Here is a 24,826-nt window from a genome sequence, read left to right on the forward strand (position 1 = left end):
GACAGACACCATTCTACCCAGCAGAGCGAGCTGTTTCCTCTTCTCTGGTCCCACATTGCTAATAATGTTTTAAACGCTACAAAAAGGGCTCTCATGAGATTCCAAATATGTAAAAAATTAAATGTTTAAGATATATATTCACACAGAAAAGAAACTAGAACTTTTATCAAAAATGCTAAGAGATGGAGTGCATTACAGCAATTTTTATTTTATTCTTTCCTCTTTTCTGTGTTTTCAAAGTTTTATACACTGAGCATGTATTACTTTCAAAAATAAGACTAAATGTAAATCAGTACACCAATATAAGGAATTAACTGGCTTAATTTCTGTGACAGGTTCATTGGCATCTGTGAGCCACATGTGGGGTACTTGGGATCAGCAAGATCCTACATGAGCCGGCCTCTGCCAATGTGTAGCTCAGTTTGCACACTTGACATCAATCTAAGATTAAAACATAATGACCTTTCTGTTTCCCAGATGCACCATGCTCCATCTACCGTCAGGATTTTTCACATGCTCCTCCCTCTGTCTAGAATATTCTCCCCTCCTTCCTCCTTCCCCTGCTTCTCTCCTCCTCATGCTTCAGGTCTCAGCTTCAATTTCCCCCTCCTCCAGGAAGTCCTCTCTGTCTTCCAAGAGGTTCCTCCATGCCTGCCCTGCCCACTCTGTGTCTGTGAGCCCCAGGAGGGCAGGGCCGGGCTGTCTGCTGGGTGCCCATCACAGTGGAGACATTTGGGGTTCTGAGGGAAATGAGGGGAGAACTGGGTACAATGCTATGGACAGGCTCTAAGATTAGGAGCCTTGAGGGCCACTGGGTCTCCTAGCCCGGTCATGGCCTAAGATGAAGGTGGGAGACAGATGCTCTGCTGGCTCCCTCGTGCTCCATGATACAGGGAACCTGCAGGGTAGAAGCTAGCAATGTGCAGTCAGGGGTTCCCAGGCTGGAGTCCTGGCGCCAACTCTGGCTCACTTTGTGACCTAGGCAGGTGATGCTCCCTCTCCGAGCCTCAGTTTCTTCCTCTATCAAATGGGTATGATAATAATCCCAACCCATAAGGGCTATCATGAGACCCAACAATACTGTGCCTCGCTCCATTCCTAGGGCTTCCATAAACGGTAGCTGTTGTTGTTATAATTAGGCCCAGAGTGAAGTCAGTGAATCTCAAAATGGAAAGCTTTTATTGGGCAGGGATGGGGGAGGGGGCAATGAAAGAAAATATACTTGGGAGTCCAGAGGCCCGGGAGATGAGGCATCCATTGGCAATCTCCAACGCTTCCTCTTCCTCCTGCGAATGCCAAGGCCACAGGCTTGGAGTCAGGCCAGGTCTGACTCAGGTCTAGTCTGCACTTCCTCCAAGAGCCCTGCCACCCTCACTAGAGGAAGAGATGTTAAAAACAACCTCCCAGCTCTTTGAGGAATACACGGTCGCCGCTGCCGGGTGTAAGGTCGGCCGGCATCGGCTCCTGACTCACCACTTCAGCCCTCAAGGGGGAACAAGTCAGTCAGGAAGCCGCACCACAGCCACAGTGTTTAAAGACACCGGAAAGACACCTTCGGAACCCAGGGGGCCATTCACTGGATTAGAATGACTCTAACCAGCCACATCGTGAAATCCCCGGAGAAGGTGGATGCTGACTTGATTACAGGCACAAAGGAGAAGAACCTCAAAGTGAAGGGACTGGTTTGGATGCCTACCAAGACCCTAGAATCACTAGGAGGAAAACGCCTTGTGGTGAAGGTACTAAGACCCGCGATCATCTCCAGATGAGACTCCACAAGTGACTCATCGACTTGCACAGTCCTAGATCATTAAGCAAATCACTTCCATCAGTACTGAGCCAGGAGCAGGGGTTGAAGTTACCACTGCAGAGGCTTATATCAACTATTTTAATAAACTGCTTATCAGTTGCTAAAAAAATAAAATAAAAATGTAAAAAGAGAAGAGACCGCGCTTCTTACGGTGGGATTCCAATGAACAAATGGAGAAGGAAAGAGGAAAACAGAAAATCACCAATGAGGTGAACATCAAAGTAATACTTGTTGCAGACTAGATCCACTGACCCAAGCAATGGTTTTTCAATCGCCTCATATGCATGAGAAAGCTGGACAATGACTAAGGAAGACCGAAGAAGAACTGATGTCCTTGAATTGTGGTGTTGGCAAAGAATATTGAATATACCATGGACTGCCAAAAGAACAAACAAGTCCGTCGTGGAAGAAGTACAGCCAGAACCCTCCTTACAAGCAAGGACAGTGAGACTACGTGTCACATACTTTGGACATGTTATCAGGAGGGATCAGTCCCTGGAGAAGGACATCATGCGTGGTAAAGCAGAGGGTCAGCAAAAAAGAGGAAGACCCTCAACGAGATGGACTGAGCTGCAACAATGGGCTCAAGCATAGCACCGATGGTGAGGATTGCGCAGGACCAGGCAGTGTTTCATTTTGTTGTATGTGGGGTTGCTATGAGTCAGAACTGACTCGACGGCACCTAACAACAACAACAGATCCACCGATGGATGCTAACACAAGTGGCCAAAAGTTTGAGGAGAAACAGGATTGGCATAGTGTCAAAGTGCCTCCCTCAAGCTATTTGTTAACTACAAATAAAAAGACAGTGACTCTGAAGTGGCCAAAGCAGCAGACAAAAACTTAACCAAGTGATCAGTGTGAACATCACCCATAATAAGACATACTGACATCATGAACCCCAATACGGTGCACCGATAAGGACACACCATCATTTCTGTGATATACCTGCCACAAATGCACCCTCCTTCCAATCATGCAAGAACAACAGACAAATCCAAATGGAAGGACATTATACAAATTAACTGACCAGTACTCTTCAAAAGGGTCTAGGTTATGAAAGGTAAAGAAAGACTGAAGACAACCGGCATAACAAAGTTTATTAAGAAAATGTTCCGCATCCCATTTTGGTGGGTGGCATCTGGGGTCTTAAAAAGCTAGCAAGCAGCCATGTAAGATGCATCTATTGGTCGCAACCCACCTGGAGCAAAGGAGAATGAAGAAAACGAAAGATATAAGGAAAATACTAGCCCGAGAGACAGAAAGGGCCACATAAACCAGAGACTCCATTAGCCTGAGACCAGAAGAACTAGACGGCACCCAGCTACCACCAATGACTGCCCTGACAGGGAACACAAAAGAGAGTTCCTGAAGGAGCAGCAGAAAAGTGGGGTGCAGAACTCAAAATACAGTAAAAAGACCAGACTTAATGGTCTGACTGAGACTGGAGGGACCCTGGAAGACATGGCCCCTGGAGTCTCTGTTAGCCCAGAACTGAAACCATTCCCGAAGCCAACTCTTCAGACATAGATTAGAGTGGACTATAAGACATAAAATGATACTCATGAAGAAAGTGCTTCTTAGTTCAAGAGACTAAATGAGCAGTTCCTGTCTGGAGACGAGATGAGAAGGCAGAGAGGGACAGGAGCTGGTTGAATGGACACGGGAAATCCAGGGTGGAAAGGAGGAGTGTGCTGTCACATTATAGGGAGAGCAACTAGCTCTCCCTATATGTGTGCATAAATTTCTGTATGAGAGACTAACTTGAGCTGTAAACTTTCACTTAAAGCACAATTAAAACAAACAAACAAAAAGACTGAAGAACTGTCACAGATTGAAAGAGACTAAAGAGACAAGACAACTAAACGCAACATGGGATACTGGATAAAATTCTGGAACAGACAACGACCATTAGTGGAAAAACGGGTGAAATCAGAATTAGGTCTGTAGCTATGAGTCGGAATCGACTTGGCGGCAACGAGTTTGGATTTTTGTTTAGTTGATGGTATTGCACCAATGTTAACTTCTTGGTTTTAATCATTGTACTATGGTTATCCACCACCCTTCTGTCAGTTTGCCATACTGTGGTGACTTGCATATTGCTATGATGCTGGAAGCTATGCCACCAGTATTTCAAATGTCAACAGGGTCGCCCACGATAGACAGATTTCAGCGGGGTTTCCAGACTGACAGATTAGGAAGAAAGGCCTGGTGATTTACTTCAGAAAATCAGTCAATGAAAACCTTATGGATCACAACAGAACATTTCCTCTGACTCACTTGCTTTGGACACGTAATCAGGAGGGATCACTTGCTAGAGGGGGACATCATGTTTGATGAAATAGAAGGCCAACAAGGGCAAGGGAAACCCTCGGTGAGAAGGACTGGCACAATAGCCACAACGATGGACTCAGACATGCCAGCGATCTTGAGGATGACACAGGACCGGGCAACACTTCATTCTGTTGTACATACAGTCACCATGAGTCAGAGCTGACTCAACTGCAGCTAGCTAGCCAGCTACCTAGTATGGTTACATTAAAATGGTACCATGGGAAAGGCAGCTGGGTGAAGGGCACGCAGGAACTCTCTATACTATTTTTGCAACTTTTCTTCAGTTTAAAACTAGTTCAAAAGAAAAAGATAAAAAAGAAACAGCCCTCCGGGGGCCAGATTGAGGAAATGGCTCTCTCAAACATTTGCACAAACATAGTTCAGTGCACAACCTTTGAGTCAGTATTTCCACTTCTGGGAACTTAAGCCAGAACTTAGGTCTCACCTGCCTCATCAATCATGCAATGCTGTTTATAAAAACCATAAAAAGCCAGGAAATACCTTACACACTATCCATAGTCTGATTTAAAAAAAAAAAACAAAAAAATCTGTCACTATTTGAGTCGATTCTGACTCATGGCAACCCCATGTGCTTCAGAGTAGAACTGTGCTCCATAGGGTTTTCAATGGCTGTGGTCTTACAGAAGCTGATTTCCAGGCCTTTCTTCTGAGGTGCCGCTGGGTGAATTCAAACCACCAACCTTTCGGTTAGCAGCTGAGGACTTAACCACTGTGCCACCAGGATTCCTTCCCATAAAAAATACAGCCTGGAAAACACTATGTGACAGTTCTACTTGGTCATATACGGTCGCGGAGTCAGAATCCACTCAACAGCACACAACAACAACAAATTTGTTTAGTGTACACTCCTTGTTGTTCATGTACATGCTCAAAAAAATTTTAAAGAACTATGCACACTCTTTATATACTCTCAACTTGTCATAGCAATTTTTTCACCCTAAGTTTAAATAACTGCAAGGATCATAACTTCTGGCATATGACAGATACTGACATTTAAAAATAAATCTGAGGTCTCTATTTGCTTGGAACAACAGAGGAAGAAAGAGTATCAGGAACAGGAAAAGGATATGGAATGTATGGCTAATTGCCTCCATGAGCAGCTGCCTTCTTTGCCATGAGACCAGAACAACTGCATGGTGCCTGGCTACCATTACCGAACATTTTGATCAAAAATTCCATAGAAGAATCCTGATTAAAAGGGAGAAAAAGTAGGACAAGAATTCAAATTCTCACGGACTCTAGACTTTCTGGAGCCATGGAGGCTGGATGAACCCCTGAAACTATTGTCCTGAGATAATCTTTAAACCTTAAACCAAAAATATCCCCTGAAGTGGTCTAAAACCAAACAATCATCCAGCTTAACTAGTAAAAAATGTCTGCCTTGAGCAGGAGGGGACAGGAAAGATAGTAACAGGGAACCCAAGGTCAAGAAGGGATAGTACTGACATGTCGTGGGGTTGGTAACCAATGTCACAAAACAATATGTGTACTAACTGTTTAATGAGAAGCTAATATGTTCTGTAAACCTTCACCTAAAGTATAATAATAAAAAAGAAAAGAAAAAATTACCTGCCTTGAGCATTATGCTCTTTTAAGAACTATTTAAACTGGATCACATGGACAAAAGCAACTCAAAAGATTGGGTGGGATCTTAGAGGGCGGTGAATTTATGTTAATGGGGAAGGAACAACTCAGAAAAGGAGGGTGAGAATGGTTGCACAACTCGAAGAATATAATCAATGTCACCAAATTGTACATGTACAAACTGTTGAATTACCATATGTTTTGCTGTGTATATTCTCAACAACAAAATAAATAAAATTATATATTAAAATTAATTAAAATAAATAAATGTCCAAACTTTTGAAATGGCAAATGTTTTCTTATATATATGTATTTACTACAATAAAAATAATAAATCCGTTGCATCACTTCTAAATGTATGCAAAGGGCTAAAGATACCATAGAAATTCAATACCTTGCATCATTTATTTTTAAAATGTATAAACCTGCTCTTCTTTAACAGATAAATTATAATCATAACTCAATCTGAGAAAATTTTCAACTAAAATCACAAGAAATAAAATTTTTATTAGTATACCATCAATTAAAACAGCATGTGTTTCACAATTTGATGCATAACTGTTAGGCATAAAAAGTAAATTTTGACTGGAAGTGCATGCCTTCAGAACTGACTCGACAGCAACTGGTTTTGGGGGCAGTGGTGGTTCAGTGGTAGAATTCTCACCTGCTTTGCAGGTGGACAGGGTTTGATTTCCGGCCAATGCACCTCCTGCATAGCCACCACCCATCCATCAGTGGAAGCTTGCGTGTTTCTATGATGCTGAACAGGTTTCAGTGGTGCTTCCTGACTGAGACAGACTAGGAAGAAAGGCCTGGCAATCTACTTCTTAAAATCAGTCAGTGCAAACCCTATGGAGCACAACAGTCCAATACCGTTGTACATGGGGTCTATGAGTCAGGGCCAATTACACAACTGCTAAGGTATCCCGAGGAAGACTTCCTGTCATCAATATTTCAAATTGTTCCTTTGTCATCCTGGAGGTTTTTACACCTGAGACAATGATTAGGAAGGGGAAAGAGGTTTGCCTTTCTATTCATATTTTACTGCACCCACAGTTTTACTGGGAGCAGAGCTGCTGGAAAAGGAAGGAAGGGAGACACAGCATTTTCCTCAGGCAGCTCAGGTGAAACAGATCTAGAAGATTCTCTTAAAAGTCTCCCTGTCATGTACTCAGCATGAAGGCTGCCTGCTAAGTACCGTGTGGGCTGGGATACCAACGGCAGCATGCTTTTTGATAACATAACCTGGAAATAACCTAAACGTCCACCCACAGGGGCCTGGAACATCTACACAATGTACCAGTCAGTTATGAAAAAGAACTAGGAGTTCTAAATGCATGATATGGAAGGACTTTTAAGGAATACTGCTAAGAGGGAAAAGATAGGGCACAGAACAGAAGGAACAGTCAGCCACCGTTTATGTGAATTAAAAATAGACACGTCCTCCTTCAGCTTGATGATGCACAGAGCACCTCTGGGAGGCGTCTGGTGGTTGCCTTTGGCAGCTCCCTCTCTCACCTCCCTCCTCCCACTCTCCTGCTCATGCTCTCAGCTCCAGCATCACTGCTCCTGAAACCCACAGGGCCTTTGCACTCACCGTGCCTTCTGCCTGAAATGCTCTTCCTAATATCCACTCTAAACTCTGGTGGCACAGTGGTTAAGCATTTGACTGCTAACCTGTACATGGATCAAAAGGCAGTCGTTAAAACAGAACAAGAGGATAATGCATGGTTTAAAGTCAGGAAAGGTTGTATGTTTTTACCACGCTTATTCAATCTGTATGCTGAGCAAATAATCCAAGAAGCTGGACTATGTGAAGAAGAATAGGGCATCAGGATTGGAGGAAGATTCATTAACAACCTGAGTTATGCAGATGACACAACCTGGCTTGCTGAAACTTAAGAGGACTTGAAGCACTTACTGATGAAGATCAAAGAACAGCTTTCAGTGTATATTACACCTCAACATAAACAAAACAAAAATCCTCACAACTGGATCAATAAGTAACATCATGATAAACGGAGAAAAGATTGAAGTTGTCAACGATTTCAGTTTACTTGGATCCACAATCAACACCCATGGAAGCAGCAGTCAAGAAATCAAACAATGCACTGCATTGGGCAAATCTTCTGCAAAAGACCTCTTTAAAGTGTTGAAAAGCCAAGATGTCACTGTGAGGACTAAGGTGTGCCTGACCCAAGTCATGGTGTTTTCAATTGCCTCATATGCATGCAAAAGCTGGACGATTAATAAGGAAGACCTAAGAAGAACTGACGCCTTTGAATGGTGGTGTTGGCAAAAAATACTGAATATACCATGAACTGTCAAAAGAATGAACAAATCTGTCTTGGAAGAAGTACAATCAGAATGCTCCTTAGAAGCAAGGATGGTGAGACTATGTCTCACTTACTTTGGACATGTTATTAGGTAGAATCAGTCCCTGGAGAAGGACATCATGTGTGGTAAAGCAGAGGGTCCGCAAAAAAGAGGAAGACCCTCAATGAGATGGACTGACACAGTGGCTGCAACAATGGGCTCAAGCATAGCAACCAATGTGAGGATGGCGCAGGACCAGGCAGGGTTTCATTGTTGTGCACAGGGTCACTATGAGTCAGAACTGACTCGACGGCACCTGACAACAACATATATCCACACTTCCTCAGACTCTTCTCATCTCTGATCAAACATACACCCAGCCTTCTCTACACCAAACCTAAACTAGCACATACCCTCACCCATCACACCTAAACCCTCTTCCCTGCTTCATTTGTCTCCTTAGTACTTGTTACCATCTAAGACATCATGTATTTCACTGTCTTATCTTGTTTATTATCTGTCTCTTATCAGAAGAATCTCAGCTCCAAGAGAACAGGCAGGGACTTGGGTCTCTTTTGAAGGAGCTATACCCCTACTGCATAAAACAAGTGTCTGGCACATAGTGGGTACTCAGTAAATAATTCTTAATGAACAAAGAAATGAAGGCAGGCAGGCAGGGATGAGAAACGTGTGCTTTTCACCATACTCCCTTGTGTATCATCTGAACTTTTGTACCATGTCATTACTAACCACATAGAATTGAATTAGAAATCAATACCAATAAGATATCTTGAAAAGCACCAACATTTGGAGTTTAGACAACACACTTCTAAATAATCCATGAATCAAAGAACTCACAAGGGAAACTAGAAAATATATGGAACTGAATGACCACGAAGACACAACATATTAAATTTTGTGAGCTACAGTGAATTAGTGCTTAGAGGAAAATACACATTTAAAAGCTTACATAAGAAAGGAAGAAAGGTTTAAAATTAATTATCTAAGATTCCACCTGAAGAAGCTAGAAACAGCAAACTAAACCCATAGTAAATAGGTGGAAGGAAAAAATAAGGATACAAGCAGAAATGAATGAAACAGAAAACAGACAAATGAGAGGAAAATAACAAAACCAAAAAAGTAGTTCTTTGAAAAGACACATTACTAAATCACTAGCAGGACTGATATTAAAAAAAAAAAAAAAGAAAAGAAAGAAAAGAAAACACATTACCAATATCAGGGATGAAAGCAGGAACATCACTATATACCCTACAGATATTAAACGGGCACCAAAGGAAAATTATGAACAACTTTATGCCAATAAATTCAACAATTTATATGAGATTGACATACTATATTTTTACTCAAATAATGCATGCCTTCTGCATTTGTTTGCTGGCTGCACCCTCCCCCCGTGAAGTATTTTTGTAAACGCGCTATGCTAATTTTTTTTTTTTTTTTTACAGCATCATGTGGAAGACGATTGGCATGGTGGCGCTTGTGAGGGTGCCTCGCGGGGAAGGGAGAGGGTGTTGCCACAGCCAGTAAACAAATGCAGAAGGTGAAAATTATTTATATCAAAATATGGTATGTCTTGAAAAAACATAATTTATGAAAACAATTTATGACACAAGAAGAAATAGAAATAGTGAATAGCCCTATAGCTGCTAAGGAAATTGAATTTGTTATTAAAAACTATTTCTAAAAGAAAACCACTAGCCTAGATGGATGAAGAATTATACCAAATAACTAAGAAAGAAATAATTTCAATCTTACACAAAATCTTGCAGAAAAGAGAGGATGAGGGAACATGTTCCCAACTTGTTTCACGAGGTCAGCAACACTGTGATATTAAAACCTGACAAAGACATTACAAGAAAATAATTTTATAGAATATATCACTCATGACCATAGATGTTAATAACTTCAGAAAAATATTAGCAAATCAAATTCAGCAATATGTGAAAAGAATAATACATCGTGACCAAATGGAGTTCATCTGAGGAATACAAATTGGTTTAATATTCTAAAAAATTCAGTAACTGTAATTCATGGTAGGAACAGAAGTGTGGTAGCCAGCCTCCAAGATGGCCCCTCACAATCATCTCCTGGCACTTACACCTCTATATAGTCCCCTCTGGGAGTCCTTGGGTGGTAGAAATGGTTAATTTGCTTGGCTGCTAACTGAAAGGCTGGAGGGTCAAGTCCACCCAAAGGCGCCTGGTAAAAAAGGCCTGGCGATCTACCTCAGAAAAATCAGCCACTGAAAACCCTATGGAGCACAATTCTATTCTGACACACATGGGGTCGCCATGAGTTGGAATAGACTCAACAGCAACTGGTTTGGTTTTTGGTTATACCCTTCCACATTGTACAAGGTTTGGTCTGTGTGGCCAATAGAATATGACATAAGTGACAGTAGGTCACTTTCAAAATTAGATTATAAAAGATACCGCCTCTTCCATCTTGGACCACTCTCTATGGGGGAAGGCAGCTGCCAGGCGGGTGTGAGTAGCCTAAAGGAGAGGCTGATGTAGAGTGCAACAGCCAGCAAGAAACTGAGGCCTTCTGCCAACAACCATGTGAGTGAGTCATCTTGGGGAGCGAATCTCCAGGCCTAATCAAGCCTTCGGTTTGACTGCACTCGTGAGAGACCCTGAGCCAGAGACACCCTGAGTTAGGGCCACCCAGCTAAGTGGCTCCTAAATTCCTGATCCTCAGAAACTGTGTGAGATAAGAAATGTTTATTTGCTATCACATGAAAAAGGACTCAACATCACTATTCACCAGAGAAAAGCCAATGAGTTATCATTTTACACCCGCTAGAATGACTAAAATTAAACTGTGACAACATCAAATGTTGGCAAGGATGTGGTGCACTGGAACCATATTAGAAAAGTTTCAGGCAGTTTCTTATAAAGTTAGACAACTCCCTTATCATATAACTCAGAAATTTTACTCCTAGGTATTTATCTAAGAAAAATAAAAATTAAAAAATAAAAATAAAACACATGCCCACATAAAGACTTGTGTAAGAATGTGCACAGAAGCTTTACTCGGAAAGTAAAAAAAAAAAAAAAACAAGAACTGGACAACCTGGCTGTCCATTACCAGCTGAGTGGATAACAATTCATGGCCTATTCATACATTAGAATACTGTCGTTGTTAGTCACCCTCGAGTTGATTCTGGCTCATGGCAACCTCATGTGTGCAGAGTAGAACTGCTCTATAGGATTTTTAAGGCTGTGACCTTTCAGAAGCAGATCGCCAGGCCTGTATTCCAAGGCACCTCTGGGTGGGTTCAAACTGCCAGCCTTTCACGCTAGTAGTGGAGTTCTTAACCATTTGTGCCAGCCAGGAATACTACTGAGCAACAAAAGACACAAACTACTGAGGCATGCAGCGACAAGGACATATCTCAAAAACATCCTGTGAACAGAAGCTAGACACGAAGTACATATTATATGATTCCATTTATATGAAGTTTAAGAATGGGAAGAATTAATCTACGGTGAGAGAAGTCAGAAGAGATGACAGAAGGGGGGGCAGGGAAGTTTCTGGAGTGATGGAAATGTTTTCTATCTCAGATGTTGGTTACAGGGGAATATGCACTTCTCAATACTCAATGAACTATATATACTTTATTATTTTTTTAAAAATATTTTATTGTGTTTTTGGAGAAAGCTTACACAGCAAGTTAGGTTCCCATCTGACAATTTCTGCACAAAGTATTCAGTGACATTAGTCACATTTTTTGTAACTGGTGTGTGTCAACATTCTCTTTAATTGTGTTCTGGTTGTTCCGTTTTAACTACATACTTTAGATCTGTACTTGGCATTGTACAGGCATTTTACGTCAATAAAAAACACACACAGAAATCAACTGATAATAATTAAACACAAGAGGAGGAGTTTCGGAGCCAGTGGAACTTGACCACTTATCCTGTGTGGCCTCAGTAACTCGTTTCTCTATTTCCTCATTCATAAAACCAGGATGATCATAAACTCCATAATAAGGTGGTTAGGATAATATATTAAGATAATGGAAAGCATAATAAAGGAAAGCTGCCGTTATTAAAATTAACAAATGATTATGCAGAGTAAATAAGCTTCCAGCCAGCCCCTATCCCAGTTGGCCCTGGAGGTGTTCCGGCTAGTTTAAAGCTTGCCCAGTGACGTTCCAGGTGCGAACAGAATTGTGGGAATTGTGGCAGCTGCAACAGTGGGTGGAACAGCAGGGTGGAAAGCCTCCTGCAGACCTGGCCTGACTCCTCCAACATTATGTCCTGAGACAGCCGTGATGCACAGCGCATCAGTCACCAGTCAGGACACTGATTGGTTCTGTCCTGCCAAGCATCTTGGGGAATCTCATCTCCCCAGCTCTTGGTCCAAGGGGTTCAGCAGGGGCTAACCCCATCCCTTCAAGACCCAAAATCAAATTCATTGCCACTGATTCTGACTCATGGTGACCCAGGTGTTACAGAGTAGAACTGCTCCATAGGGTTTTCTTGGTAATCTTTACAGAAGCAGATCACCAGGCCTTTTTTCTACAGTACCACTGGGTGGGTTTGAACCACCAATGTTTAGGTTAGTAGCAGGGCATAACCGTTGCACCACCCAGGGACCCTTTTCCCTACCCGTCAGCCTGGGCCATTACAGCACTTCATTCCCTGGGCCACGGTGATATGTTCGGGCATAGGGCTGTGATTCAAGCCGGGCCACTGAGATTCAGCCTGGGAGTTTGGCTGGAACTAATGGAGCCCTGGTGGTGCAGTGGTTAAGAGCTTGGCTGCTAACTAAACAATCACCAGTTCGAATCCATCAGCCGTTCCTTGGAAACCCTATAGGGCAGTTCTACTCTGTCCTATAGAGTCGCTATGAGTCGGAATTGACTCGACAGCAACAGGTTTGATTTTTTTGGGAATGGAAAGAAGGACCTCTTGGTGCCCTGGGCTTACCAAGCAGGTAGGATGTAAGGCCTGGGGCTGTTGGGGACAACTTGTCACCAGAGAGAAAAGCAAGGACAGAGATGGAGACAGATTCCTGACAACATCAACTAAGCCCCTGGATCCAGCTACGCCTGAAGACAGCCTGTCTCCTGAGCCAATGAAGCTTTTTGTTTGTTTGTTTAAACTAGCTGGAATTGGGCTTGCAACCAGAGTTACCCTGACTAATACCCTCATATACAAGCTCCACAAAAGCAGGGATTTTTGTCTCTTTTGTTGACTACTGTAGCCACAGCAAGCACTCAATGAAGATGTGCTGACTGAGTGAATTATACAGCCTCCTAATGGACTGCAGCATGCCCACACTCCAGAATATAATAATCGCCTCTGCTTCCCATGCTCCCTAGACCTGCAGAAACTTAGAATAAAGGGCATTTGGGAATTTATGAGACACAGTGGAAGCAGTTAGCAGGGAGGTTAAGAGTTTAGTGAGCTCTGGAGTCCAGCAGTCCTGAGTTAAATCTTGACTCTGCTACTTACTTGCTTTGTGACCTTGGGAAAGTTCCTCAACCTCCCTGCGCCTCCATTCCTTTTATGCAAGATGGGGATCATAATCCCTGGCCTGCAGGGATGCTGCTGGCAGTCAAGGCTTGGGTGTGACTTGAAAGGGTCTAGTGTGAGACTCAGCACAGCTGCCTGTGGGGACTGGGTTTGGGAGGCGAGCCAGACAGCCATGTGGTTCAGGACGCAGACTGGAGCCAGACTGTCTGGGCTGGAATCCTAGCTCCACTTCCTACTACCCATGTGCCCTCAGGCAAATTACTTATGGACTCTGCTCAGTTTCTTCATCTGTAAAGTGGTGGTAATGACAACCTTGTGAGGTTGTGGTGAGAACTAATACATGGGAAGACTTTAGAACAAGCTTAGCGCTTATGATTATTAGTACTACTTTATCTTATTTTCTACTGTCTCGTTAACTCCATCCTCCCCTGCCTCCATTAGAGTCTAGAAGCCAATACTCACCACCCTGACCTCCCATACAGCAAGGGGTGGTATGTGGCTCAGTTCTGGCCAATCAGCAATGAGGGGAGTCTCCTGGGGGCTGCTGAGAAAGGATCTTCCTTCTTGAGGAACTCTCTCCCTCACTTCCCTGGCTACCTCCTGCTTTGCCCACCCCACACTCTTCCTCCCTTTGAACACTGCAATGTAAAGGCACAATGCCTGGCGCTCCGGCAGCCCTCTTGAGGCCATGAGGAGAGTTATTGCCTGATCCCAAAGACGGCAGAGACAGACAGAGTCCTCAGATCCCTGATGGTATCACCAAGCCACCTCCATCAGGGCTTACTATAAGGTCAACAATAAACACCCTTTTGATTTAAGTCACTATTGGTTGGGTTTTCAATTACTTACTTTCTTTCACAGTAAGCATTCTTTACTTTTGTAAATTTAGAAAGCTCCCCAGGAATGTCAGAGGAAAAAAGACTTAAAAACCAAAAATAAAATAAAATTTGACTCAATTTTAAAAAGACAAAAGATCATATATAGCAACACACTCAGCACGGAGTCTGGCGCACAGTAGGTCCTCAACAGAGGCAATTGTTACTGCTCTCTGCTCATCAAAGGCAGGGCCAAGGTGGGTCTGGAAGCCAGAGGATGGCTTAGGAAAGAGAAAGAGTGAGAGAGCTCTGTGGAAATTACCAGCCATACAGAGGCTCAGGGGTCTCAGATAGGGTTGCTAGAGCTCAAAGGATAGAAAAAGAAGAGGAGTGAAGAGCTGGAAGTGGGAGTAAGACCCCAATAATGGGTAGAAGCACATCCCAGGGAGCCAAGAAATCAGGGTAAGACTCTAAGGAACTGACCATGGAGTCTCAAAGAGGGGCAGACAAAGAAGGGTGGATAAGGTGCTTCTTAGGGGCATGGGAAGAAATTATCAGAAGCTCTAGTTATTTTTGTTTTGATGAAGGAAGAGGAGGAAAAGAAGAAATTAAGCTTTCTTAGGGATGTTGAGATGTACTCTATAGAGATGGCCTCAAGAGCCCTCTCGGAGCACCTGTCAGCCAGATGCCATCCCCAGGGTGCAGGACCCAGATGCAGAAGGGATGACATGGGTGCCCTCTACTCTCCACACTGGGTATTGCAATCTAGGCAAGTAGACTCCCAGGCATATTCTCTGGTGGCAAATCAACCCACCCTCACAGCAACCCCAAACCAAATCAAACCCACTGCTGTGAAGTCGATTCCAACTCACAGCGACCCTATAGGACACAGTAGAGCTGCTCCATAGGGTTTCTAAGGCTGAAATCTTTACAGAAGCAGACTGCCACAACTTTCTGCCCTGGAGTCACTGGTAGGTTTGAACTGCCTACCTTTCGGTTAGCAGCCTAGCGCTTTAACCACTGCACCACCAGTGCTCCTATCCCCTCACACCTGAGGCTTCTTAAAAAGACTCCTGCTCAGACACTGTGGACTGAGGACTTAAGAACACCAGTGTGAGAGACAAGAAGAACTAGATGGTGCCCGGCTACCACAATGACCGCCCTGATGGAACACAACAGAGTCCCTGACGGAGCAGGAGAAAAGTGGGGTGCAGAACTCAAATTCTAGTAAAAAGACCAGACTTAATGGTTTGATTGAGACTGGACGGACCCCGGAAGACATTGCCCCCGGACTCTCTGTTGGCCCAGAGCTGAAACCATTCCCGAGGCCAACTCTTCAGACAAAGATTAGACTGGACTACGGGACATAAAATGATACTTGCGAAGAGTGTGCTTCTTAACTCAAGTAGATACATGAGACTAAACGGGCAGCTCCTGTCCGGGGCGGGGTGCGGGGGGGATTAGAAGGCAGAGAAGGTCAGGAGCTGGTTGAATGGACAAGGGAAATCCAGGGTGGAAAGGAAGAGTGTGCTGTCACATTATAAGGAGAGCAACAAGTGTCACAAAACGATGTATGTATAAAATTTTTGTATGAGAGACTAACTTGAATTGTAAACTTTCACTTAAAGCACAAGAATTAAAAAAAAAAAAAAAAAAAAAAACGCCAGCGAGCAAATTCCAACAAACGCCTTTGCATAATTAGGGGCAAGAATAAAAAAGTGCAGCCCACAACACACTTCTACCATTTGGATCTCGCATCTTAGTTTTCGATCTTTGCCAGCTGTGCCAGCTGTGAACAAAAAATCTAAGAATGAGACTCTCACTGAGGGTTACCCCAAGAGTTTCAGAAGTCATTTAACCATGTCTGTAGAAGAGAATACTTTTAGTGAGAGCAGAAATCATTTAGTAAATAAAATTTTTATTTTTAAAATATTGTTAATTTCATCCCCTCTAATCTACTGTGTATGTTTTAAATTCAGACAATATATTCATACTATTATGTAGTAGCACTGTATGTGACTGATAAATAATTTTACACACACACACACTCAGGGAAAATGCTCAAAAATGTTTCCTTGATAAAAAACTATGGTTGCCATGGAGTTGACTGCAACTGTCGGTGACCTCACGTGTGTCATAATAGAACTGTGCTCCACAGGGTTTTCAACAGCTGATTTTAGGGAAGTAGACTGCCAGGCCTTTCTTCTGAGGTGCCTCTGAGTAGACTCAAACCACGAACCTTTTGGTTAGCAGCTCAGCACGTTAACTGTTTGCACCACCCAGGGACTCCTTCCCTTGACAGGACAGCATAATAAAAATGTTCGGAGGCTACGCAATGATAAAAATAATGACGAATCCGCAAAACATCTCACAACATGGATGAATTTGGAGGACATCAGGCTGAGTGAAATAAGTCAATCACAAAAGGATAAATATTGTAGAGTCCACTATTGTAAAGTAATAACAAAAAGTTTACACATAGGAAAAAAGGGGAAAAAACTTCTTTGATAGTTACAAGGGAAGGGAGGAGGAGGGAGGGAAAATTACCAAATAGATATAAGACAGGTGTTAATATTGGTGAAGGGAAAGGCAATACACAATATGGGACAAGTCAGCACAACATGACCAGGGCAAGAGAGGACACTGAGAGGAACACAAGAATAAAGGGCAACTATGATAACTAAGGGAGCATGCCCACCGGAAGGATACGGGTTTAGTGGTGGATATTTCTACATACATGACTGCAGGTGCTCCTCATATATTAATGTAGACAACAAAGCACGCAAGGGACACAGTCAGGGAAGCCTCTTAGACATAACCAAACACCTCACAGGATGAAGTACCTAGGCTCGAAGGTGAAAGACCATAGACTTGGGGGGACATCTGCGTCAACTGGCACAACGTAGTTCATAAAGACAGTGTTCTGCATCCTACTTTGGTGAGTAGTGTCTCGGGTCGTAAAAACTTGTGAGTGGCATCTGAGATACAACTATTGGTCTCTTCTCTCCGGAGCAAAGGAGAGTGAAGAAAACCAAAGACTCATGGGAGCAGTTAGTCTAAAGGATTAATGTACCACATGACCCACAGCCTACACGACCCCGAGACCAGAAGAACTAGATGGTGCCTGGCTACCACTACTGACCACTCTGACTGGGATAAGAACAGAGGGTTCCGGACAGAGCGGGAGAAAAATGTAGAACAAAAAATTAAATTCACAAAAAAGACCTGACTTACTGATCTGACAGAGACTGCAGGAACCCCCAAGACTATAGCCCTAAGACACCCTTCTGACCTGGAACCCCCGAGACTATGGCCCTAAGACACCCTTCTGACCTGGAACTGAAGCCATTCCTGGAGACCGCCTTCCAGCCAAACAACAGACAAATTCATAAAATAAACAGTAACACCTGCAAGGAAGTGTGCCTTAGAACAATCAATTCTATGAGATCACGTGGGGAATATCTGCCCAAAAGCAAAGATGAAAAGGCAGGAGGGGGTAAGAAATCAGGACGAAAGGAAGCAGGGAACCCAGGAAACCGGGGAGAGTCCTGACATATTGTGGGGAATGAAACACTTTATGTACAAACTATCAAATGGGCATCTAACTTCCTCTATAAATGTACTCCTAATGCACAATTTAAAAAAAAAATGTTTGGAGGTCACTAGCAGCAGGCCCACTGTCATGTAACAACTGATGCGGGACTGCGATTATAAATAAACTCCAGGGACGTCAATGACAAATGTTGGTGCACATTAGAATCCTCTCTGGAGATTGTTAAAAACAACAACGTCCAGCCCTTCCCCAGGGGCATTTAAGGAGAGCACCCCACCCCCACCACTCCCAGGACCCTCACTTTTTTTTCTTTGGATCTTCTATCTTCCTGCTCACCAACCCTCTGAACAGCTGTGTTTAATCTGGCCCTTCTATTGAGTTCTGATTGCCAGTTGTTGTATTTATCATTTCTAAAAGTCCTGTTTGATTCTTTTTCAAACTTCCTGGGGCTTCTTTATTTTACTAGTGTTTTAACATCCTTCTTTTGACTCTTTTAACATATAAACATTTTGTATCCACATCTGGTCGTTCTAATACCTGTAACCTTTGGCAGGTCTCCATCTGCCACATTTTGTTTCTGGTGCCTCTCGCTCATGGTGCCTGCTTCTCTGTATGATATGTAATTTTTTACTGTGAGCCCATGTGAGCTGGAACCCCAAGGCTCGGCCAGAGGGCGCTCCTCCAAGCAGGCTTTCTGCCTGCAGCTGCCAGGTGCTTAGGCACAACAGACACGGGTCTTATTCCCACCTTGCTACTTCTAGAACCACTCAAAGAGTATTATTCAGGACCCAAGCCCGCATGATGGACAGTCAGTGGCCACAAATTCTCAGAGGAGACTTATTAATCTCCACCCAGAGCTAAGGCTGTATGCCTTTGTGTGGTGGGTTTTTTCCAGTTCCCCCTTTCCATCAGGTATATCTCTGCTGATGCCTAGCTTTACTCAAGACTGTCTCCTCTCCAGCTTTCCAACACCACAGTCCCCAGCCCCTGCCACGCACATCTGTAAATGCCCTCAGTGTATCTGGTGGCTTCAATGCTTACTCTCCTCCTTGGCTCTTTGCTTCTGCTTTCTCCAGGATTGCAGAGGTTTCCCCTTTCTTCCTTGCAGGCTCAGTCATTCGTTTAAAAGGATGCTTTAAATATTTCACGGAGCATTAGCTGTTTTGTGGTGGGAGGTTCTCTACTCAGCCGTACTGCCCTCTCTGTCTGACTTTCTCACTCTCCTCTCCTCAGAGATGTAACTTCTATCGCAGTTCCTTAGTAGGCCAACATTATCATCTCTAGGATGCACGTCAGAAATGGTTCATGAGAAAGCCCAGACCCTCATGCCTCTGGGAATGTGAGGAGGAGGTATCCATGCCATTTACAGGCTTGAAGTACTGACTGCTGGGCTACTTCAGGCAACCAGGGAATGCAGACCGAGAAGGATGGCACAAGAAGATTTAACATGAAGATGATGATGATGGTCAAAGTCATAATAGTGTGTGGCATTTTTATACATTCAACAAGTGTTTATACACACTTAAGGGTCAAGTGCTGTCTAGTGATTTACGGATATTAACGGACATAAAAACCCAATTTACAGACAACAAAAGTGAGGCCTGGAGAGGTTAAATAACTTGCCCAAGGGCAGAGCCGGCACACGCAGCCCAGCTCCAGAGGCCCTCTCGTGGCCACTCAGCCACACTGCAGTTTCTGAACTTCAAACGTGCCAGGGCCTGTGCTAATATTTGTGAGCACACTAAACGCTGAACAGAGGAGTTAACAGAGGCGCAGAGAGGCAAAGTGATTTGCCCAGGTATGCTGAAATGGGTTCCTTTTTGTGGCCTTTAGCCTTGATTCGTTGGAAAAACAGCTTGAGAGATTTTCCCTCTAAATCTCAGAGGGTTTGTTATTTTTATCCAGGCTGATTGGCATTTCCGGGGTAAAGTTGTCAACAACTTGAGGTTTGATACTTTTTGTCTGGCCCTGGGCTGCAGCCTGCCCTGAGATAGGTATGCACTTTGCAGGGATTGGTCAATAGACTATGCATATGAGTGACTATAGCCTACTATGCAAATGAAGTGTCTGTGACCTACCTAGAGGGTCAGTTCTGGCCCTGGTGGAAGGGTCATGCCTTGAAATCGGCCAGGAGTTTGCTTTTTATATACAAGGAGCCCTAGTAGCATAGTGGTTAAAGCACTCGACTATTAACAGAAATCTCAGCAGTTCAAACATACCAGCCACTAAGTGGGAGAAAGATGTGGCAGTCTTTTCTCTTCCATAAAGATTTACAGCATTGGAAACCCTATGGGGCAGTTCTACCCTGTACTACAGGGTCACTGTGTGTCAGAATTGACTCAGTGGCAATGGGTTTGGTTTTTAGTTTCCTTTTGCTTATATATGCATCCAACCCCAGAGGCTGGCAGACAGGAGAAGAAGGAAGGAAAAAGAGAAGCAGCAGAGAGAGAGGAGACGAAGAAGCTCCTAAAAGAGCTGTAACATGGGTTGAGGGCTGTAACACTGAAGACTCGGAGAGTCCCAGAGGGGCCCTGTGGCAGAGCCGGCAGCGACGGTCGGAAGGGGCCCTATAGTAGGTTTGCTGATAGCAGATACCTGCTGCTAGGAATACCAGCAGCTAAGAGAGCTGAACAAAACAACTACACTGGCTATGAGCTGGGTCAGATATGAGTGGAGAGGCCGAAGGCAGAGAGGCCTGTCCTCTGGAGGCTGAGAGGAAGCCTATCCTGAGGGCGCTGAGACAGGTGTGCATGGCAGAGAGAAGGGCCTGCTTGCTTGCACAGCCGAGAGGAGCTGAGAAAGTTGTCCTGCACTGAAGAAGGGACAGATGTGCTCTCCACCTTGGGGGAGCCTTCCAGACTTTGCCTACATCTTCCTGATCCTGATCCCAAGTTGTATCCTGTTACTTCCTTAATAAACCACTTAACTGTAAGTACAGTCTGTGAGTTCTGTGTGGTCATTGCAACAGATTATTGAACCCAACAGAAAGGAGAGACTACCGTGGAAGGGACTGCTGGTGTCAGAATTGGTAAAAAGGTTGGAGAGTGGAGGTATGTTTGACCTCTACCTCATGGGAATCAGCTTTGGGTTGATCCTGGTCACTATCCCCCATGAAGTTAGACAGGTTCCAGTGCTGCTATTACTCCCACCATTTTACACCAGAACACAAAGCAAGTAGGGATTTGAGTGCAGTAAGCCTTTATCCTAAAGCAGAGTTTTTAGCCACTGGGCAGTAACTCCCACACATCAGGTATTCCACCAGTAAGAGAAGAGTCTGCGTGTGCTCGTAGCCAGTACTATGAACCACATACCATGCTCTGGGTACCCACCATCTTGCTGCATTCTCACAAGAATCCTGGGACGTGAATTCTATTACTACTTTCATTTGATAAATAAGGAAATAGAAATTCAGAGAGGTCAAGCTGCTTGCCCAGTGTCACACAGCTAATACATGGTGCTGCCAAGATTCAAGCCTAAAAAGTACTCTGTGGTGGCCTGAGCCTTTGGTGACCCTATGTATGAGAGCCTGTGCAGGCCCCCAGACTCTGGTTTGTGCCTGGGGCTGCTCCAACTGACAGAGTGTGGTGTAGATGACACTGCAGTTCTGTGCCGTGCCCATACTTGGCCTATAGCTTCTGTTTCTTCCCTCATGGAAATCTGGTTATTGAGAGCCCTGAGCAACCAGGCAAGAAGCCAGGTTACCATGCTGGAGAGACTGCCTGCAGAAAAGAGGCCCTGAGGCTACACTGAGAGCAAGTGAGGACACTGGCCGTCCCAGTTGAGCCTCTTGATGACTCCAGCCCCGGCAGCGCCCTCTGAATGCAATCTCATGAGAGACTGCCAGGCAAGACCAGCAGAACTGCCTGGATGAGCCAAGTCAAACCACAAAACTGTGAGAGACAGTAAAAGGGTTACTATTTCAAGCCATTAAGATTTCTGGGTCAAATTTTTATGTAACGACTCCAAGGACACAAAAGAGCTAAGCAGTTCTGAAAAAATCATCCCAGCAACCTCAATGAATTAGCATGGGGCATTAGCTTCCGAGGGCTGCTGTAACAAGTATTACCGCAAACTTAGTGACTTACAACAACACACATTTAGTATTTTACAGTTCCAGAGTTCAGAAATCCAGAATAAGTCTCACCAGCTCAGAGGCACCTCGGAACAAAGACCTGGCGATCTACTTCCAAAAAATCAGCCATTGAAAACCCTATGGAGCACAGTTCTACTCTGACACACATGGGGTTGCCATGAGTCAGAGCCAACTGAACGGCAACTGGTAGGTTAAACTCAAAGTGTTGGAAGGCTGCGTTCCTTAAGGAAGCTCTAGGGGAGAATCCATTTCCTTGCCTTTTCCAGCTTCTAGAGGTCACATTCCTTGGTTTGTGACCCCATCCTCCATCTTCAAAGCCATCAGCATAGCATCTTCAAATCTCTCTGCGGCTCTCCTGCCTCCTCTTTCACATATAAGGAGCCTTGTGAAAACCTTGGCGCCCTGGTGGTACAGTGGCTAAGAGCTTGGCTGCTAAGCAAAAGGCTAGCAGTTCAAATCCACCAGCTGCTCCTTGGAAATCCTACGGGCCAGCTCTACTCTGTTCTATAGCGTTGCTAGGAGTTGGAATCGACTCGAGGGCAATGCGTTTGGTTCTGTTTGTTTGGTGAAAACCCTACAGAGCGTAGTTCTATTCTGACACACAGGAGGTCGCCATGAGTCTGAATTGACTCGACAGCAACAGGTTTGGTTTGGTGATTACATTGGGCTCACTTGGATAATCAAGATAACCTCCCCATCTCAAAATCCTTAACTTAATCACATCTGCCAAGTCCCTTTTGCCACTTAAGGCAACATATTCACAGGTTCTGGGGATTAGGACATGGGGTCTTTGAGGGGCTATTATTCTGCCTGCCACATGTGGTAAGCTAGAAATAAACTGGAATTTTCCCACTGCCCAGAGCCACTCCACAGCCCCCTGGAAGCATCAGCAGTGTGCTCTGCAAGAGGGGCCCCAACCTCCCGGGCATCACCAAGCCATTTTATTTTCTCTCCTCTGGGAAGTCTTTGTGTAAAAAGATCTTTGCCTCTCCGACACAGTGCGTCACTGAGATTTGTGCTTCTTGCATGTTTTGTTCTTTCCTCTGGCGGACACACCTACCTCTCTAGCCTCAAGTGTGAGAAGACCCCGTTGGAAGAGTCAGAGCTGAGTCAGAAGAATCCAAGCCCAAAGCACGGGGCTGGATGTGCTGGTCGGCCTGGGAGGCCTGACCCGGGAGAACACATGGCCACCCCGCGGCTCTGGGAAATTTCAGTCACAGTCTGGGGCCACAAAGGGCATTAGTGGTGTGATGATGGTAACAACATAGGAAAAAAAAAAAAGTGTACCTACAATAAATTAGTGCACTCCAATATCTAAGAGAATCTCAACTAACCAAACCAAACCTAAACCACTGCCGTCAATTCTGACTCACAGTGACCCTACAGAACAGAGCAGAACCGCCCCATAGGGTTTCCAAGGCTGTAATGTTTATGGAGCCCTGGTGGCGCAGTGGTTAAGAGATCGGCTGTTAACCAAGAGGTCAGCAGTTCAAATCCACCAGATGCTCCTTGGAAAGCCTATGGGGCAGTCCTACGTTGTCCTATAGGGTCAATATGAGTCAGAATTGACTTGACGGCAACGGATTTAATGTTTATGGAAGCAGACTACCACATCTTTCTCGCGAGGAGCGGCTGGTGGGTTCAAACTGCCAACCTTTCAGTTAGCAGCCAAGCGCTTTAACCACTGCGCCACCAGGGCTCCAAACTCAAACTAAAGTTGTCCCAAACTGAGCCCTTGATCCTTCCTATCTAACCTGCCCTTCCTCCACTCTGTCATCGCACACCCCCAGGCAATCCACGGGAAATCCTGCCTGCTCTACCTTCAAAACAAATCTACTAGTTATTTATTACTAAGGGGAAGAGGTTCCTTTACAATGGAGACCTGATGGTCACCCCCTTAACCGAGGGATCCAAGTGACCATCACAAATGACGGAACAAACAGACATCAGGGGCACTTTGAGGTGACGCCCCTAGCAGGACATGCCATCACGTCTGTGGTGTGTGTTCCTGCCAAAGCGGCTCAGCATGAATCTAATCAGTGAAAGCAGTCAGAAAACTTCAGATTGTGGAATACTCCACAGGACAACTGGCTTAGCCTCTTTCAAATGTTAATTTCATGAAAAAACAAGAAAGGGCAAGGAAACTGTCCTAGAGCAGGGGTCGGCAAACATTTTCTGTAAAGGGCCAGGGAGTTAACACTTTACTTTGTAGTCCATACAAACTCAACTCTGCAACTGTAGACAACATAGCGGAATGGCTGTGTTCCAATAAAACTTTATTTACAAATACAGGCAGTGGGCTGGACTGCCAAACCCAGATTAAAGGGGACTAAAGAGGCATGAATGGAGCCCTGGTGGTGCAGTGGTTAAAGTGCTCAGCTGCTAACCAAAAGGACGGCGGTTCAAACCCACTAGCCACTCTGTGGAAGAAAGCTGTAGCAGTCTGCTTCCATAAAGATCACAGCCTTGGAAGCCCTACAGGGCAGGTGTACTCTGTCCCATAGGGTTGCTGTAAAAATGGCATGGTGGAGGCGTCTGATCTCTAACTTCACAAGGGGGAAGAAGAATCAAGATCAACAGCCCAAGGCTGATTCCTATGAGGTAGAAGTCAGACACACCTCTTCTCTCCAACCTTTTTACCAATTCTGACACCAGCCGTCCTCCCCACGGCACTCTCTACATCTCTGCTGGGTTCAATAATTCATGCAATGGCCACACAGAACTCACACAATACTCACGATTACGGGGTTTATTAGGGAAGTAGCAGGGTACAACTCAGGATCAGAAATGACT

At 44.4% G+C, this 24,826-nt stretch overlaps 1 protein-coding gene and 1 pseudogene across 1 annotated transcript in view; one reads left to right on the top strand and one right to left on the bottom strand.

Annotated features, from left to right (window-relative positions):
- The window catches only part of LOC101355882 (optic atrophy 3 protein homolog), a 56,144-nt gene that overhangs the window by 19,469 nt on the left and 11,849 nt on the right, over positions 1-24,826 (bottom strand). The gene's annotated exons all lie outside the window — the stretch shown is intronic.
- On the top strand, positions 1,387-2,101 carry LOC111821496 (40S ribosomal protein S20 pseudogene; annotated as a pseudogene).

Source organism: Trichechus manatus, unplaced genomic scaffold (assembly GCF_000243295.1).
Source record: "Trichechus manatus latirostris isolate Lorelei unplaced genomic scaffold, TriManLat1.0 scaffold00087, whole genome shotgun sequence".
Taxonomy (NCBI): Eukaryota; Metazoa; Chordata; class Mammalia; order Sirenia; family Trichechidae; genus Trichechus; species Trichechus manatus.